The sequence below is a fragment of the Panthera tigris genome, chromosome D1, assembly GCF_018350195.1.
Source record: "Panthera tigris isolate Pti1 chromosome D1, P.tigris_Pti1_mat1.1, whole genome shotgun sequence".
Taxonomy (NCBI): Eukaryota; Metazoa; Chordata; class Mammalia; order Carnivora; family Felidae; genus Panthera; species Panthera tigris.
The window spans coordinates 47,282,099-47,301,301 of NC_056669.1; the positions used below are offsets into that span (position 1 = coordinate 47,282,099).

The following is a 19,203-nucleotide window of genomic DNA, read 5'->3' on the forward strand; positions in this document are numbered from 1 at the left end:
ATTTCAACTTGAATTTTTAAGATGAGAGATATAAAGGCTTTTACCATCTGCAAATTGTATTGGAACTTATAAGAGAATTTAAAACTTCTCATATTTTAAATTTTAACTTTCAGATATAAAATAATTATTTAAATACTTGGGAAGATTTTTTTGTTATTCAGATAAATTACAGTTTAGGGAAAGCTTTAAAAGGAGATTTAATATATTAAATTTATAAATGCCATTTAAAATATTTAAAGGGAATTTAATTAAATTATAAAAACTTACTTAATTATGGTAATTGTAAAAATCTTGCTAGATTTCTGACGAATGGATAAAGAAGGTGTGGTTTATATATACAATGGTATACTACTTGGCAATTAGAAAGAATGAAATCTGGCTATTTTCAGCAATGTGGATGGAACTGGAGGGTATTATGCTAAGTGAAATAAGTCAGGCAGAGAAAGACAGATACCCTATGTTTTCACTCATATGTGGACCTTGAGAATCTTAACAGAAGACCATGGGGGAGGGGGAGGGGGAAAAAGTTACAGAGAGGGGGAAGGCAAACCATAAGAGACTCTTAAGGACTTAGAACAAACTGAGGGTTGATGAGGGGTGGGGAGAGGAGAAAGTGGGTGATGGGCACGGAGGAGGTCACTTGTTGGGATGAGCACTGGGTGTTGTATGGAAACCAATTTGACAATAAATTATATTTAAAAAAACTAGATTTATTAATAGAACAGTAAATTATAAATTGAATTTAAAAAGTTAAGTAAAATCTAGCCTTTTAATTTATAACTTAAAAATATTAATTTTTCAAACCAGGAGAGTTCCAATCTTTTTTGAACACAAAAGATGACTTAAAACACACACATTGCACACTGTAGGGCTGTTATAAAGTATGAACAGAATATTGTGTATGAAACACTTTGTAAATTCTAAAATACTGTAAAAACCTTTGTTGTTATTTTGCCTTCTAGTTGGTTTGCTCAGTCTGTTAGTTTAGATTTGAGAAGTAGTCACTTTTTCTCTCCCCTACTAAGTGTCCAGTCAATCAAGACCCTGCCAGTTAGTATCTTCTCCCAGGTAGAACTTCACTATTTCCTGTTCCTTCCACATTTTGTATTACTTTGTATTGTTAGTGTAATACTTGTCAGGCTTTATATTACTAGTGTAGCACTTTGTATCACCAGTGTAACCTGTATATCCCATATATTGGAGATGCTTACTCATGTTTGTTTTCGTTACTAGAACAGGAATTCCATATCTTCTTCACTTTACTTTTTTTTTTTTTAAGCAAACTGTTCGATCTCCCTATGTGCTGAACACTAATTCTTACAAGGAACAGAGACATCATTAAGAAAGGATATCTATGGGGCGCTTGGGTGGCGCAGTCGGTTAAGCGGCCGACTTCAGCCAGGTCACGATCTCGCGGTCCGTGAGTTCGAGCCCCGCGTCGGGCTCTGGGCTGATGGCTCAGAGCCTGGAGCCTGCTTCTGATTCTGTGTCTCCCTCTCTCTCTGCCCCTCCCCCATTCATGCTCTGTCTCTCTCTGTCTCAAAAATAAATAAATGTTAAAAAAAAATTAAAAAAAAAAAAAAAAAAAAAAAAGAAAGGATATCTATGTCTGTGTTTAGTAGATAATGAGTTATTGAACTGAACTTAATTTGGGGTAAAAAATTCTGTCTCAAGAAAGTCTCTATAATAAAATGTTTAGAAAAGCAATTGACCAGTTAAAAAATTCAGTTCATGTAACTAGCAAATAAGAAAAATTCAAAATACATTAAAGAAAAATTGAGACTTTACAAGTGTAGTGAAAAGTACTCACTTTCCCCCTTATGTCTGAAACATTGCTTTAGTTCAGCAGCACCTGGGTGGCTCAGTTGGTTAAGCATCCTACTCTTGATTTTAATTCAGGTCATGATCTCACAGTTCATGGGACCAGGCTCTGTGCTGACAGCACGGAGCATGCTTAGGATTCTGTCTCTCTGTCTCTGTCTCTGCCCCTCCCCCACTAGTGCCTGTGTTTTTTCTCTCTCTCTCTCTCAAAATAAATAAATATTAAAAATAAAACTTTTTTTTTTAGTTCAGATAAAAAAGTTAGAGGATAGTTTTGCAAAATGATAGGGGCAGTGGAGGCCAGGGGTGGGTGGAGATTGGTGAGACAGAACTGTTTATCTGTAATGAGAATTACTCAGTCAAGGCTGTCAGCCCATTCTCATTATGTAGACTCTGCTGCCCACCTCCCATTCCTTCCCTTTCTTCCAGTCCACCACAATCAACAAGGCTGTTTTCCTTTTTCTTTAGTCCAGCAGTCAATAACATTGATTTTCACAGCTAGGTGATTCTCACCTCTTCCCTCATTATCCCCTCCTTCAGGGCTAAACAAAGCCAAGTTCCCTGGTGTGCACCAGTCTGCAGAGCTTGTAAGACAGAAATGGCTAAAGGCAGAATGTAGGGCTTTGGCTGGGTGGGAGGGACAGTTAGTGGCACAAAATCCCTCAGGAGCATCCTGGGCAGAATATTTTTGAGACAATCTTAGGTTAAGGGATAATATATCCTCCAGAGAAAAAGAACACATAAAATGTCTCTCTTCTTCACTGCAGTTCCATTGAGTTGGCTGAGGGGGGAAAAAAAGCCCTGAGGCCCTATTTCCATGTGTAATTTTTACTAAGCGTTATTCAAATAGACAGAAACTACTCCTGGGGAAGAGGCCAACTATTGGGAATGAGTCAAAAGAACAGTAATACATAACAGGGCCATCGATGGCCACTATATTACAAGAGGAAAGAAGGAATTTACTCAATGAGTGCTTACTATGTGCTGGGAATTTTGTAATCTTCATTTATTTTAATCCTTATAACATTCCTGTCAGGTACTACTGCCCCCATTTAACAGACTTTAAAACCAAAACCTAGAGGAGGCACATTCACAGGCCCAAAGTCACATAGCAAACAGAGGATAGAGCCAGTCTTTGTCATATATACCATACTGCCTTCCAGAACCACTGACTTTTCTTCTTGATAGTTCATGCAAAATCTTTAATAATTACGGTTGGAAAAATGACCCCTCTGTTAGAGAAGAAGGGGGAAGTGTTAAAATCAGTTTTGATTCTATAGTATAGGGAATGTAGAGGATTTTGTTGCCTAGCCAAGAGGAGAAGTAACTGAGAGTACTGTTTAGGAAAGACTTAGCCCAAGCTTGTGAAGAGGTGCCTAGATGCAGGGTTTTAAAAGTCAGAAGAGGAATTTCAGGTTTCTAGACTATCTGGGCTGTGATTCTCTAGAATTATATGCGACCTATCAGGATTAGCTCAAGTGACACCACCTCTTAAATATTAGAGTCTTAGGTTTGAATTTCTCCGTGACCTATTTTTACCTATTAGTGTGAGTCTGAGCTAGTTACATAGCCTATCTTAGCCTTAGTTTTCTCATTGGTAAAATGGGATGCTAATGTCTATCACAGGGCATAGATTTTATTATATGACTTATATGCACTAATATTTACAAGCCTTTCTAATTGTCTTATCTACAAGGGAAACTGAGTCAATGGTTGATTCCTTCCTTCCACCCCACCCACCCCATAATGGGAAAGCTAATTCCCAGTTTTCCTTTCTATTAAGGTGTAAGTAAGGGTGATGTTACCATTCCCAGGAGAAATGCCTTAGGAATAAAAGCCTTAAAAATTGACATTAAATACAACTACAACAATTAATTTCAAGCTGAAACCCTCATGTAGTAGAGGAATATGGGTGTCCCTAGGGCAGTCTGGCAGTTTCTGAAGATACACGAGAGCTGTGTTGTCCAATAGAGTAGCTGTCTAGTCACATATGGCTAGTAAGCATTTGAAATGTGGCAAGTCTGACCTGAGATGCATTATAAATGTAAAATCAATATTCGATTTTGAAGACTCAATATGGGGGAAATAGTAAAGTATCTCATTTATATTTTTTCTTGATTATATGTTAAAATTATAATGTTTTAGTTATATAGGGTTAAATAAAATATCAAAATTAATTTTATGTGTTTTTTTTACTTTACTCAATGTGCTTACTAGAAAATTTAAAGTTACATATAAGGCTGATATTTTGGTTCTCATTATATTCTCATTATATATTTGGTTTTCATTATATATCTAGAGGCTAAATTAGGGTAACTTATTCTTCCCATGGATAATCTGATCCCTGACCAAGATATTTTGAAGAGATTTTTATAATCAGTGTGGTTTGCAATAATCTTTCTCCCTATCCAACTTTGAGAAGGAGGTATAGGTCTTCTTTTACCAGTGGTTCTGAGATCTTAGCACAATAATTGAATGTTAGACTTCAAAGGGAACTTAGAGATTCCAAGTTTCAACTCTCAACTGAGATTCAGAGAGGTTAAATCTTAGACAGACAGATAATGTCCACTGCTTTTTCCATTAAAATGCACTGACTCTCCAAACTGTACGAGACTCTTAAGGACTGAGAACCAACTGAGGGTAGATGGGGGCTGGGGGAGAGAGGGGAAAGTGGGTGATGGGCAGGGAGGAGGGCACTTGTTGGGATGAACACTGGGTGTTGTATGGAAACCAATTTGACAGTAAATTTTATTAAAAAATGCACTGCCTCTCAAATGCAAGACCATTATTTCTAATGAACTTAAATGTTTATACCATCTTGGAAGAATACAAACCCTGTCATCTGGGTACAGGAATGCTTTCTTGGAATAAAGCTTTCTCCTCTGCCCTGTTCCAGTGTGGTTCCAGTGGGGAACTCCTATTTGACTTTCAAAATTGTAGAATAGTTTAACCTCCTCAGTGAATCCTTCTGGCCCTAGGCAAAATTAATCACTTTCCACTCTTCCTTAGACTACACTGCTCTATTTTAGCTGCAAACTCATTGTGTGGTATTGACTTACATATAAACTCCTTAAGGCAAAGTGCTTGTTTTTTGGGCCCAGCATTGGGTGCATGGTAAGTCTGAGGTAAATATTTACTGAATTGAGCTATTTTTTGAACACTTTCTCAGACTGTTCTTTACATTCTAATTCGTGTTATTCTTTAGGTCACACTCAATAAACATTGGGAAGAAGAAAGCCTAACGTCTCTCTCTCTCCCTCCTTGTGTGTGCGTGTCTTGGTATGTGTGTATTTTTAAATCACCCATACTTGCAAGATGCTGCCATGTATTGGAAATGCCATTCCTTAACACTTATCTAAATCTCCCAGTTAGTCATATGTTGAATTTCCTCATCAAAGATATCTTCTCTGTACAAATGAAGTTGGACCTGTCAGTCAGGGGTGGATTGAGTAGGCCTGAAGAAGCCATGATTCAGTCTCATTTCCATGGTGTACGCCTTAAATGCCACATCTTCAGTCAGCAGTTAGTCTCCCATGAAAACAAAATTGAGCTTTGCATTTCCTTTGGGTTTTAAAAATGCACATTGAAGTTTGTGCTGAGAAGTACAAATGTGTAGCCATGCTAGTGATGCATTCCTTTAGGCTTTCTCCAGGTGAGATTTAGAAATGGCTTCACTTCCCCAGAAAATACCATCTATTGATACTTGCTTTCTAACATTAAAAAGTATGCAGCCGTTCAAAGAAAGAGGGAATGAAGTTTTTTGTTTGTTTGTTTGTTTCATTTCTTTTTGTTTTGTTTAGTTTCCCATGTCTTGGGTTCAGTTCTGTTCTTTCTTTCTATGTAGGTATGTCAGGATAAGAGACAATCTGAATATACAGAAATTCTGGTTCTAGCCTCTTGGCCTGACTCTTCCTGTTTTGTTCTCGCTTCTGACACTTTCACTTCTGACACTTATTTTTTAGGCTGCAGAAGTAAAAGATTTGTACTTGTGTCAGTCCATCCTATTCACAACCACTGATATAAGAGATTTTAAACTCACATAATGGGAACTCATTTATTCAGCTTTTATTCATTGGACATCAACTATGTTTTAAACACTGAAGCAGGTGCATTCATATATATGTATATATGAATATATATAAATACATTCATATAGATATGAATGCATATACATGTATACATATACATATATACACATATATACACACACATACATATATACACATACATATATATATACATATATACACATACACATATATGTGTATATGTATGTGTATATATGTATGTGTGTGTATATATATACATGTATATATGTATATATATGTGTATATATGTGTATGTATACATGTATATGCATTCATATATATATGAATGTATGTGTATATATGTGTATGTATGTGTGTGTGTGTGTGTGTGTGTGTGTATATATATATATATCCTTGTTTCAGAGCTGAGGTAACTAAAACTGAGAGACATTAAGTGACCTCCCCCAAATCATTGCTTATAAATACTAGATTAAGCACTTAAGCTGAAGTCTTTACTTGTGCTAGTTCTATAACACCCCACTACTGCTCTAGAGTATAAAAGAGATTGTGGCTCACAGTGGTTAAGAATGGGGGAAATCTGGGAATGGAGGTCACATTACCTAGGTTTGCATCCAGATTCTACTATTTAATAGTTCTCTGATCTTGGGAATGTTATTTACCATCACTGAGCTTCCACCTTCCTCATTTACAAAACATGGATAATTATATTATGTACTTTATGTGGTTGCAGTAATGATTGTGTAAATTAATCCATGTAGTTTTTAAATGTTTATTTATTTATTTTGAGAGAGAGAGAGTGCATGCGTGCATGAGCCTAAGTGGGGAAGGGGAAGAGAGACAAAGACTCCAAAGCAGGCTCCCCAATGTCAGCACAGAGCCTGATATGGGGCTTAAGCCCACGAACTGTGAGATCATGACCTCAGCCAAAGTCAAGAGATGGACAACCAACTAAGCCACCCAGGCACCCCAATCCATGTAATGGTTTTAACAAAAGTTCTGGTATTTAATAAGATCTCAGTAATTTATTTATTTATTTATTTATTTATTTATTTATTTATAAAAGTAATACTATTTAGCTGTGCCTCCTTATAATAATTATTAACGATTTTTAGCACTTGCTATTAGGCTACCCTCTTGGGTATTTTAACTATATTAACTTTAATTTTCACAAGAAGTTGGAGGTAGCTAATTCTAATCTCTATTGTGCTATTCTGACTCCTGGAATTTCTTCCCTGCAACCAAACAGAAGCTTCTAGGGTTGGGTTCTCTCATTAATGTTGTAGTTAGAGGCTCAGAGGATAAGAAGGACATGAAAATTGATGTGTAACCTTCCAGCTGCAACAGTGATGATCTAAAATCTTGGTCCTACTACCTCACATGCTCTATGCACTCATTAGGTAAAGCAGCTCTGGTATCTGAGTCCATCATCAACACAAACCTCTATTTCATCCTTAGCTCACAACTGCTATTTCTACCAAGGCCCACAACCCTATCAGTCTGGGTGGAAAGACCTTCACTCCATTCCTCAGTGACTTGATCTGTCAATGTGTATAATTTTGGAGGCTCCAGAAAGAGTCTTGAGTCTTCTGTGACATTGTTTTGCACTAGAAAATTCCACTAGCTGTCCATAATCCTTTTTCAAACATCTTGTTTGTTTTGTTCTCCCTCTACTATTTTTTTTGTTCCCCCTCTACTATTGCTAATCTAATACAAGATTCCTTGCTGGGGTTACTGTAATATAGCCTCAACTGTGGTTAAGGTGGCAACCACTTTAGACTGTTTTTTATAATGCAATGAGAGAGATTTTTCAGATATGAATTTGATCATGTCACACACCTGCTTAAAATTGAAAAGTCTTTTCCTAGCTCCAAATATGTTTTACAACATTTTGTGTGATCTGGCTCCAGTCTGTCCATCCAGCTTCACTGTCTGTGACACCCCCTTTTCCCTGTGTGAGCCACATTCTCTTCAGTTTCTCAACACATTAGGTTTCTTTCCAATAGAGCCTTTGCTACATTCCCTCCCCAATAGTTCCCCACCAGCATTTCACGTGGTTAAGTCCTACTCATCCTTTTGATCTGATCTAAAACCTCCATTCTTCATGAAAGCCATCCCTGCTTCTCTATTGTAGATCTGGCCCCGAGTATAAACTCTCCTATCATCTGAACTCATCAATAGTACTTACCACACTCTGCTAAAATATAAGCATTTCTTGGGTCATTTGATTACTGTCTGTTTCCCAATTAGCCTGCAAATTCCATCATGGTAGAAACTATATCACTTTGTTCACATTACACCCTCATCCTTAAACACTATGCCTTATATAAGTATATATTACATAAGTGGATGGTTAAATGACCTTTGCGCTGTGACTCAAAAAATGGATAAAGCATACTGATTATGTGTGAGTTCCCTGCCTTCTTATAGCACTGGCCTTCAATCTGGGAAGGAGTTATCATTCCATTCTTTGTGGGTCTCAATGCTGGTGAGTGGGGAAGGTACCTACTTGTTTCCCCCAGACTCCAAATGTCATCATGTAAACAGATCCATTGGTGGTAGTTTCTTCATCTCTACTTACATGTTCTCATTTAAATAGTTTTATCGTCTCTAAAACTCTGGATGTTTCCTCTGCACCTGTGTATCTCAAAATTTACCGTGATTAAGAATCACCTGGACAGCCTGTTCACAATTTGCAGGTTCTTGGGTTCTACTTATGTAGATTGTGATTCTTCAGGTTTGGGGATGGTCCAGAAATGTGCTGTTGCTGTCCTTGGTCTGTGGAGCACACATTTAGTAGCTCTATACCATATCTCAGGACATCCAAGACTTCCTGGTATCTCAACCCTGACTGTACTTCATAGCCAAGTTCAATCCTCTATTTTCTACTCTGTAAAATGGAGACAGTAATAATTTACTCAGGAGGAACTGCACGTGATAATTTGCTATGGGGAGTATATAAAACCTAACATTGATATTCTCTGTTTAACATTTCATATCTCAGTTGTAAGGAGTTATGGGCATGATAAATGACTGAAGGAGGCAAACATTTTTTATATGCTGTCAGTTTATTTTCTCCAAATTATCATGTCTCCTGTCCCAGATAATATATTTTTGTTTGCTATTATATCCATCATCTCTCCTTCTCTGACCTGGAGCATACTAATAATTGCCACCCCTTGGCTCTTTGTGTGTGCTGTTGGTAACAGGCAACAGATGTGTCAAATTACCAGGTGTTTTTCCTTTTACAACCATGTCTCCCTGTCCTCCCTGCTATATTTTGGCTTATGTTAAAGTTAATTTCTCAGGGATGCAAAGAAACCGCACAAAAATCCACACAAAACCCTACTTATTTTAGCGTTAGTTCACAATAAAGGTGAAAAAATAAAAGGAAGAAAAGATTTTTTATGTGAATAAAACTCACACAGGTGCATTCCTAAAGCTAACACTGTAAACAATATTTGACTGATGAAATACTTTGGCTATCCCATGTGACTCCATTAGCAGAATTATTTGTGTTGAATTTGTTACACTGGGGATCTCAGACTAGACTAGGCTTTAAATTCCAATGATATTTCCACAAGGCATTTTTAATGTTTGAAGGAGTTAGATTTTTATTATTGGTTTGATTTGCTTCTAATTCAGAGAATCATTCGTTCTGGAGGTAACACAATAGTCCTCCCTTTTCTGCGGTTTCGATTTTGGTTTTGCTTTCGGTTTGGCTTTTGGTTCCCTTAGTTTCAGTTACCAGAGATCAACCTGGGCTTGTGGCTCATGATCAGAAGCAGCTGATCCTCTTTATGACAAATTGTCAGAAGGTCAATAAATAGCCTAACCGACGTCACAACGCGTCGTTCGTCTCACGTCCTCTCTTCCTGTTGGTGTTTTATCATCTCACCTCACCTTAAGAAGGGTGAGTACAGCCCAGTAAGTTTCTGGGAGAGCCCACATTCACATAATGTTTACTACGGCATGTTGTTATAATTGTTCCATTTTGTTATTGTTAATCTCTTACTGTGCCTAATTTGTAAAGTTAAACTTGATAATATTTATGTACGTTGAGTTAAAAACAGTATCTATAGGGTGCGGTGCTATCGCAGTATCAGGCTCCCACTGGAGGTGTTGGAACATAGGTCCTACAGACACGAGGGGTCTACTGTATTAAAACATCAACTTTAGGGACATTTTGAACTGCACCATGTGTATACAATCAGGAAAATCCATACTGGGGGGAACTTTCGGGTCAAATGGCTGTGGCTTTTTCAATGGATTAATGATAAGGAAAAGAAAGAGATGGACTAAAAGCCTGTATAAGAGAACAAGTAAAGAGACATAAAAGAAAACAAAGCTGTGGTGTTTATGAATACATAATTGGGTGGATGGACTTGATGAAATAAAAGAAAGGAGTTATTTTTACAAGTCAGGGTGTGATTACTTGAAAGGAGGGGCTTTGATTGGCATCAGGTACATAGATAGTTCTGCAGTGGCTGGCAAAATTTTATTTCTTGACCTGAGTGGTGTTCACAGGGGTTGTGCCTTATGTAATTAAATTATATGTTGTCTGTGGCTATCCGATTATCTGCTTTATTTTACAATAAAACTGTAAAACACAGAATAAAAGGACAAATCAATTTTATGACCAATCTTTTTTATATTTCACACTTAAAAATCCTGGAAGGATGAGTCGCCTGGGTGGCTCAGTCAGCTCAGGTCATGATCTCTTACTTCCTGAGTTTGAGCCCCATGTTGGGCCCTGTGCCTGGAACCTGCTTCAGACTCCCTCCCTCTCTCTCTCTCTCCCTCCCTCCCTCCCCCCCCCTCTTGCTCTCTCCCCCCCCTTCCCTCACTGTTTCCCTCTGCTTTTCAAAAAATAAATGTTAATTTTTTTTTAAATCCTAGAAGGATATTGTGTTAAGAAACAGGTCATGCTAGCACTTTTCAATGGCAGAGAGAGAAAGCATTTAATGTCCACTTCATTTGACCATTAAATTTTATAAAATTCTTTGTGTTTATAACGGTGTTCACCATTGGAAGAGGTGCTCATTAAAATAGGTGCTCATTAAAATAAATTTCTTACTACTTTATTTCCTTATTTGCACCATGAAAAGGCAAGAGAATAAGTGTATTTGTACTAGGCTAGGGCTTCAGCAGTGGAGGGGAGGACTTCATTTATTTCTTAAATATTTACTTTGCCTTTTCAGTGTATTAGACACTGCATTCTTAAAACTTCTCCATGACCACTTAAGGCCTGTTTCTTATTCTTACTTTACAAATGTGGAAAAACTAAAGGGAATAGTTTTCGTAGATGGACTTAAAAGATAAATCAGACTTGAACCTTCAGTTAAGGGCAGCAGGGAAGGCATTTCTGGCAAAAGGAGTAGCTTGTAGCAATGCACGACAGCAGGGGACATAAGACACATTAGGGAAACAGTATAATCTAATCTTGTTACAAAATGGGATCAGAGAAAGTAAAATAAGGACATGATAAGACTATCAAGGTGAGAAGTTATTACTTAACTTTGTAGATTATGGGAAGTCGTTGAGGGTTTTGAGTGGAAAAACAACATGTTATGAAGTTATGAGAATATTACTTCATTCATGGTACATCTGACAATATAATTAGGTAAACAAAAGGCACATCATTATATGAAAGTAAAGTTTGGAGAAAGGTAATCTTAAAAGGAAGTGCTTCTTGACACAGGGCATGGAATATAGATAGACAACAGGAGATGGTATAACACATTATGATTTTGTTTGTATATTGTGTATTCTGGTACTGATCGTGTCAATTTTAAAGAATCATTATTAAAAAGGACTGATTTCACCTTGTTTTATAATATTTGTAAATTTGGCTAAAAACTTTATTCCAGTGTTGGTTCATAGATTTCTCAACAATGTTAAATGTTCTATACTTAGAGTGACTTCTATCTCTTCATATGTGAATTACCTTTCATACTATGTTATTGAAAATAAACAGGACCTTTTTTGTATTAATCTGTAAAACCTTTTTATGTATTTAGAATACTAATGGTTTTTATCACCTGTTGCAAATATTTTATCTGAGGGGAATGTGGTCTATAGTGTAGGCCATGTATTTTGATTTCTATGAAAATTTCTGTGTGTAGGTACATTGTACTTCTGACACCTCAAAGTTTTATTCTCACTAAAACCATTTGAAATAGATGAAATTCAGTAACTTTAGGTTTTTTACTTACCTAATACAAGTGTTTTCTAAACTTCTCTAGAGTAGAGATAGTACTGTATATTGCACAGACATACACATTAGTTGATTCAACTAAATTCACATACATTGCCACATACTAGAGATATGAAGGTGAATGAGAGGTTCCTTCCCTGAGAAGTTCATATTGCAGTGGGACTTAATGGAATAATGAATGTTTACCATTGTGATGTAAGCAAACTCTGGCAATAGAGGTGCGTGGGTAACTATGCCCAGAAAAATTGAGACTCTTGAACTAGATTTTCAAAGGATGAGTAGGAGGTAGGAGATCGCTGTTAATTAGAGCATAAGGCATGCAAATAATGAAAGTCCATGATTTTGTTTTGGGAATATAAAATACATCTGCTGCTTACTGTGTTCAATGTGGGAAAGGTAAAGTTAGAAAGATAGGGTTTGGGGGAATATGGGAAAAATCTTTATATTTTCTATTAAGAAATTTTGGACTTTATCTTGTCATACTTGGTACCACCACCAGTTTAATCTTCTGAAGTTTTATTTAAAATTTTTTTTCAACGTTTTTTATTTATTTTTGGGACAGAGAGAGACAGAGCATGAACGGGGGAGGGGCAGAGAGAGAGGGAGACACAGAATCGGAAACAGGAGCCATCAGCCCAGAGCCTGACGCGGGGCTCGAACTCACGGACCGCGAGATCGTGACCTGGCTGAAGTCGGACGCTCAACCAACTGTGCCACCCAGGCGCCCCTTTTTCTTCTGAAGTTTTAAAGTAGGGGTGTGTCCTGACCAGATTGGTGTCCTTAGGAATGGTTCTGGCAGGAGAATTGGAAGATGGCCTGGATGTGCAGGCAGACAAGATGGGGAAGAAAATCTTAGGACGCTTTTGTAATGTTCAGAAAAGAGAAAGGGAAGGGCAAAAACTGGGAAAATATTTTGGGAAGAGAAAGGAGGAAGCCTACTAAAGTGATCATTAGGGAGGGAGAACCTAAGACTTTAAAATTTTCAGTTTGGTTAACTGATTATTAGCTATTCTAAAAAATTTGAACAGAGAAGAAATTTGGAGTAGAAAATCAGTTTTCTTATATTGGGAATGATGTCCCAATGATACACCTTGGGGGGTTTTCAGTTAACAGTTCATGTGCCCTTCTGCATCTCTAGTGCAAAACACTAAGCGGAAAATAAATTTTGGGTATCCTCACCACATAGATGGTGGTTGCAACCACAGGTGTGGGTGATATATCCCATGGAGACTATGAAAAATGTAAAGGGCTAAAGAGCTACGGACAGAACCTTGGGGGATACCAGGGTTGTGGGGAGAGATGTTGTGAAGATGAAATCAGATCATGTGCGTGAAAATATTTTGTGAGTAGTAATGCACTTTCAGGTGTAAGTGATTATGGTGATTATGGATTTCAGCTTCTGTAAGAATTACATAAGGATGTATTGAAACAGGATAGTTGCCATTTGAATCTCAGAGGCATTGTGAAGATCTATCAGCAAATTTTTTATAAGCATTTTGCATAAAAACATTTCAAATGCTAAGGTAAAAGAAGCCTTTGTCAAGACTAAGTAGGAGCCAGAGTTCTTAGTTTTGCTTGTTCCAACTGTAGCCATGGATTTGCCATCTGGGAATTTGTAGTAACTGTAAGCAAGTATGTTACCACTGAGTCATCCCCCATGGAGTACTGGAAAAACAAGGCCTGGGTCCAGATCTCCATTCAAGAATTTTACAAAACTGCCTTCTAAGAAAGCCCAAGAAATTTTCATGAAACATATTGGTTTCAAATTTGTACATAGCTTTTGCTTGAATTTGCAATATTAAAAATTTTTAAGGTTACAGAAAGAAAATCAAATAATTCTTATCATTTATGTGTTCAGATCCCAAAATACTTTTAAAACTCATGTTTTGTATTTAGTATTGTAAATTTAGCATTAGTTTTTGATAGTTGACTGAACAAGTATTTCTTTAGTTATAACCTATGTTGTAGTACATTAGAAATAGCTATTGAATTTGAATTGGAATACATGAGATGGGTATCTTCTACCTCTGATAATTGTTGATGTCAAGCTTTGTTTCCATGGTCTTCCGTTACACTTGGTCTGCAAAATGGAAGTAAAACAGCTAACTTACAAGTCTGCTATATAAATTAAAAGCCCCTTTAACAACATGAACATTTTAAGATGTAAAACACTTGGTAAATCTACAGGAGTATCCAAATGTGAAATTTTAATTATTAACTCTGTCATGACTTTTAAAGAAAGGATTCAGTTTTAAAATTACTGTGGTCAGGGCGCCAGGGTAGCTCAGTCAAACGTCCGTCTCTTGGTTTCAGCTCAGGTCATGATCTCATGGTTTGTGGGTTCAAGCCCTGCACTGGGCTCTGTGCTGGCAGCAGGGAGCCAGCTTGGGATATTCTCTCTCCCTCTCTCTGCCCCAACCTTGCTCCTGCTCTCACACTCACTTGCTCTCTCTCTTTCAAAATAAACATTAGCAATTTTTAAAAATAAAATCATTGTGGTTGGTACATTAATAGAGTTTAAACTTTTACTCAATGTTGAGTCTTGAAAGGCCTCCATCTTCTAAGTTTGAAAGAGTACTATTTGGAAAATCCATAACTGGATATTAATTGTGTATCAAAGCCAACATCACCTTTAGAAAGAGTATGGTAACTTGGCTATGACATCTCTCATCCTATTGATTGTCAAGATAGATGGTGCAACGTATTTCCTTCTCACATCCTTCCCAGCTTGTGACCCTTCTGAGTCCTTAGGTTTATTTAAAAAAAAATATTCAATGACCCCTACTCTGGTCACACCCACTGAAGATTGTTGTAATTTTCCATGGAATTTATTATATAAAATGACATGTTATGGCTATTTGTGAAGGTCTTCTTTTTTCTATTAAGCTGGTAACATGGCATGAAGGAGCAAGTTTTCAGTTTAATTCTTAATTTTTTTCAGATGAAAAAAAATTTATCCCATGTTTAATCATCTGTTTCATACAGGGGCTTGCTAAGCATCTGAAGTGGGTGGGGAGTAAGGTGGGAAGAAAGGGAGAGAAGAAAGGACAGAAGAGAATCAAAAGCTTTACAGAATAATAATACATTTTTATAATGAACCACAATGGCCTTGAATACTGTATAGTGCAAAGTAATCCAGAGGTTGATCATTTGATATCAAGAGTTTTAAATAAAATCACATTTAAAACCTTAAATAGCCCATATAGATAGGAAGCCAGACAAATAATAAAAGAGGAAAACTCCCAAGAAAAAGATTTCATTTCTGTTGCACAAGATTATTTTTAAATGTGTGAAAAGTGGATTGAAGAGCTAAATTCATTTCATTTTATCTTCCATGATCTAGTTATGCACGATCATAATGTTGTTTCTTTTTACAAAAATAGCCACCAAATTTAATACTATGAATATATACAGTGTTACATGTATAATTGGTTTCTTTATATTTTTAACCACTGAGCTTTATGATCTCAATAATATAGTTGACTAATGGACATTTTCAAATTGTTAAAATATATAGAAGAATGTATTTCTTGTGTAGATGAATTTAATTCTCTAGTTATTTGTCTTTTATAGTGGAGACTAGAGTAAAAGTATCTTGAAGACAGGCCCTCTTTTACTTACCATTGTATTCCCAGTGCCTGTAAGAGAAGTTTAGCACATAATTAGATACAGAATATTTGTAGGTTGAATTGATGGCTATATCACCTAATTTAATTGACAAGAATAAAGGTGGTTTTGATGTTTGAGTTAGGCCTTATGTATAAGTTTAGATTCTTAAATTCATATCCATGTATTTGATAATGAAAATGATTTGAGAAAGAGAACTTTGACATGTCTTGATTGCCAGAGAAGAAAAGGTTTCAGTAATATGGTCAATATTGCTTCTAATAACATGTATAAATCATTAACTTAATCTATTAGTTCTACAAAATAGGTCATAATAGTTCTTATTATCAGCCATTGTAAGAAGTCAAAGGTCAGAGAAAATACTCTTAATGATCTAAGGCAGATTCTCTCAGCCTAGAAATAATTCCCAAGAAATTAAGTCATGTTCCAGAAGACACTGCATTAACTCTTTCAGGCCACTAGGGTACAATTGAGTGCACTGAAGCTGCACTTTACCAAATGGTACCCTAGTGGTCTCACTCTATTACTGAAGCTTCCAGAAGGGCCTATGTCTTTCCAGAGAGCAGTTTAAACATTGGAAAAATCTGGTCCAGTGTTTATTTTCCCAAGGTGATGCTTGAAGGAAGTAGCTAGTGAATAGCTTTACCTTGTAGCACACACAGTTCATTCTTTGTGTAATGTACCTCTGAACAATGAAGATGTACCCTGCTTCCCTTTTGCTTACCACCATTTCCAGGGAAATTAAAATAGATTATGGTGTAGCTTTATGTAAAAACTGAAATTTTCATGATATAATGTCTTACATAATCCAATAATATTGGTACTTTGGAAATTCTCTTAAGGCAGAAGGGGATGCTGGGGGTGAGGGAAGAAGGGAAGTTATGAAAGCAAAAGGTCCTATGTATATTTTTATGTTAACAGTATTCCACAGTGGGGTCCCTTGGGCCCCAGTAATTGATACATGCAAGTGAGATTAGCTACAATTTTAGTACTTTATCTTTTAATTTACTCATGTGGGCTAGCTAGGAGGCAACATTGTTGAAATAATTGAGGCTGTGACTCAGATTTAACATTTGCTACCCAATTAGATTTTCTTTAGGTCAACCATAGCAGATCAAACTTTGCCTTCAGCAAACCTTCCTCAGATCTATTGTAATTTCATCAAAGAGTGGTGAAACATGGTACTAGATGGGGCTTAGTGTTTGAAGAACCATCCCACATTCATTTTTACATTTTTCATAGGTTTTGATATTTTCTGAGTGTAGCATCAGTTTTATTCATTAAATTCTTTTATCAAATATCAAATCACCTACTAGTTAGTTCTATTGGCTAAAGTTTAAAGCCCATTTTTAGTGCCTCCTTTCAATACTTCATTACTCACGCAGTTACCCATTCACAAAACATTTGAGTTCCCACCACGTAGCTTCTGAAATAGTGCTAGGGATACAAAAATGAATAAAACTCAATAGCAGTTTTCAAGGGGTTTTACAGTTGAGTAGAGAAGACTGTGAATGAAGAGTTAATATGCAACACAATAATAGCTAAAATAGATGTATACACAAAGTGCTTCAGAAACACAGAGAACCAATGACTAAATTCAGTCTGAGCCTTGCAGGGTGGGAAACATACAGAAGAGGAACATTGTAGTTGAGCCTTAGAAGATGGGTAAAGACCTCTTAGAAGAAAAGGCAGAGTGGAGTGAGAAAAATTCCAGGAAGACAGAGGACCATGGAAAAGAACACAGGAAGGGGAAGGGGATTTGTTAATATCTTGGAATGAAAGCCATGCAAAGAGAATTTCCAGGAAAGGGTAATCAACATTGTCAAATTCTCCAGAAAACTCAAGTGGGATAATTAAGAAATGATCATGAATTTGGCAATGAGGAGTTTTGTAATGTCGAAGAGTATTTTCAGTGGAAGAATGGGACAGGAGATCATTTTCTATGAAGAAATGGAATTGTTTAACAAAGTCGGCCCAGAAGAAATTGAATGCTCTCAAGCAGATAGGGAAGGAGATTGACAGGATATTAGCTAGAGGAAAGAGGATGGTCTATAAATTGCTTTGGAGATTAGGTAGATTTGATATTTGAGGCTAAGAAAACAAATTAGCAAATCAAAAATATGAAGATAAAAGTTTTAAAAAGCTCCTTTCAGTAATTTAGTGGACTATTGCAGATGATTAGATATTTATCTTTCCCTGCCTTCTCAATTATATTTGAGTACTATATACTTACCCAACAAAGTTAGTCATGTAAAAATGGGGTAAAACAAAGTGTATTTTAATTATATGCGGTGACCCTTTGCATTTTTACATCTTTGCAACCTGAAACCAATGTTGTCAACTTTATTTTTCACAGTAAGATTTGAGTTAGTGAATTGTAAAGATCCACTTTCAAATTTCAAGTTTGCTGTCTTGAGGATAGATAAGTAGGGTTAATTTGGGGATAGCCTTCAGTCCTTTTCATATGTGTTCATATGTTTTCCCAACAATTAAACTTCACAGGGGTAGAAATTATGTGTTCTACATGATCTCTGGACCATTTTACGCAGTATTTTTCACACAGATGTCGAGTCAGTGTGAATTATCTTAAATGCTTTACTTTAATGATGTTATAAACCTTACACTCCTGCTTCCCAAGGCTTCAGTATTGGGGAAGGTGATGTAAATGAGATGTAGATACTTTTCCTTAAAAATAAGCATCTAACTTTTATGTAGTCTTTCCCCCTCACTCCCCTTTTAAGGGATATCATGTTAAAATCTAATCTTCTCTCCTGGAAATCCTTGGAAGATACTATGATGAGCATTCCAGTAGAAGAGTATTCATTCTAGTAGGATACATGATTAAGAAGATCTTAGGAAAAGTGATCAGGTTTCCCAGATATCAGGATACATGATGATGAAAAAGAAGAATATAAAGATTATTTTAGTTCTAGGAGAGTAAAGGAGAAGAGCTTACCCTCTTTCTAGGCTCATTAATTATCTACTGAATAACATAAGATCTTTGAATAACTGAATCAATAAACATGTTTAACTGTATTGCTTAGAACATCATTGTTTATAATTGGAAACACTGGGAATAGCCAACATGTTTACACATTGTGGCTTATTTATACAATGGAATAGTATATGCTAATGAAAATGAAAGAGCCCCCGATAGAGGCTGCAACACAGATGAATTTTAATAATAGTGAGTAAAACACTACATAGTAAGATTCTACTGACATGAAGTTCAGAAACAGGCAAAATAAAAATACTTTTATTTAGGGTTACACATCTGTAATAAATAGACAGAAACAAAGGAATAATGAACACAACTCTGGGGGTGTTGTATGATTTAATTGTGTGGGTTCATCTGATGCTTCAGAGACCCTGAAAATCATAGATTTCTTAAGCTGGTTGATTGGTACATGGAGGTTCATTTTAAAATTTTAAAATAAGGTATGTATGTGTTCATGCTATTTTTATATGAATAATATATACATATATATTTTG

At 36.3% G+C, this 19,203-nt stretch overlaps 1 long non-coding RNA gene across 2 annotated transcripts in view; it reads left to right on the top strand.

The window, feature by feature from the left end:
• Positions 1-12,308: 12,308 nt before the first annotated feature.
• Positions 12,309-19,203, top strand: part of LOC122231455 — a 125,350-nt gene continuing 118,455 nt past the window's right edge. For both annotated transcript variants that reach the window (XR_006208706.1, XR_006208709.1), the window contains exon 1: positions 12,309-12,369. This is a non-coding gene — a long non-coding RNA (uncharacterized LOC122231455). The remainder of the gene's footprint in view (positions 12,370-19,203) is intronic.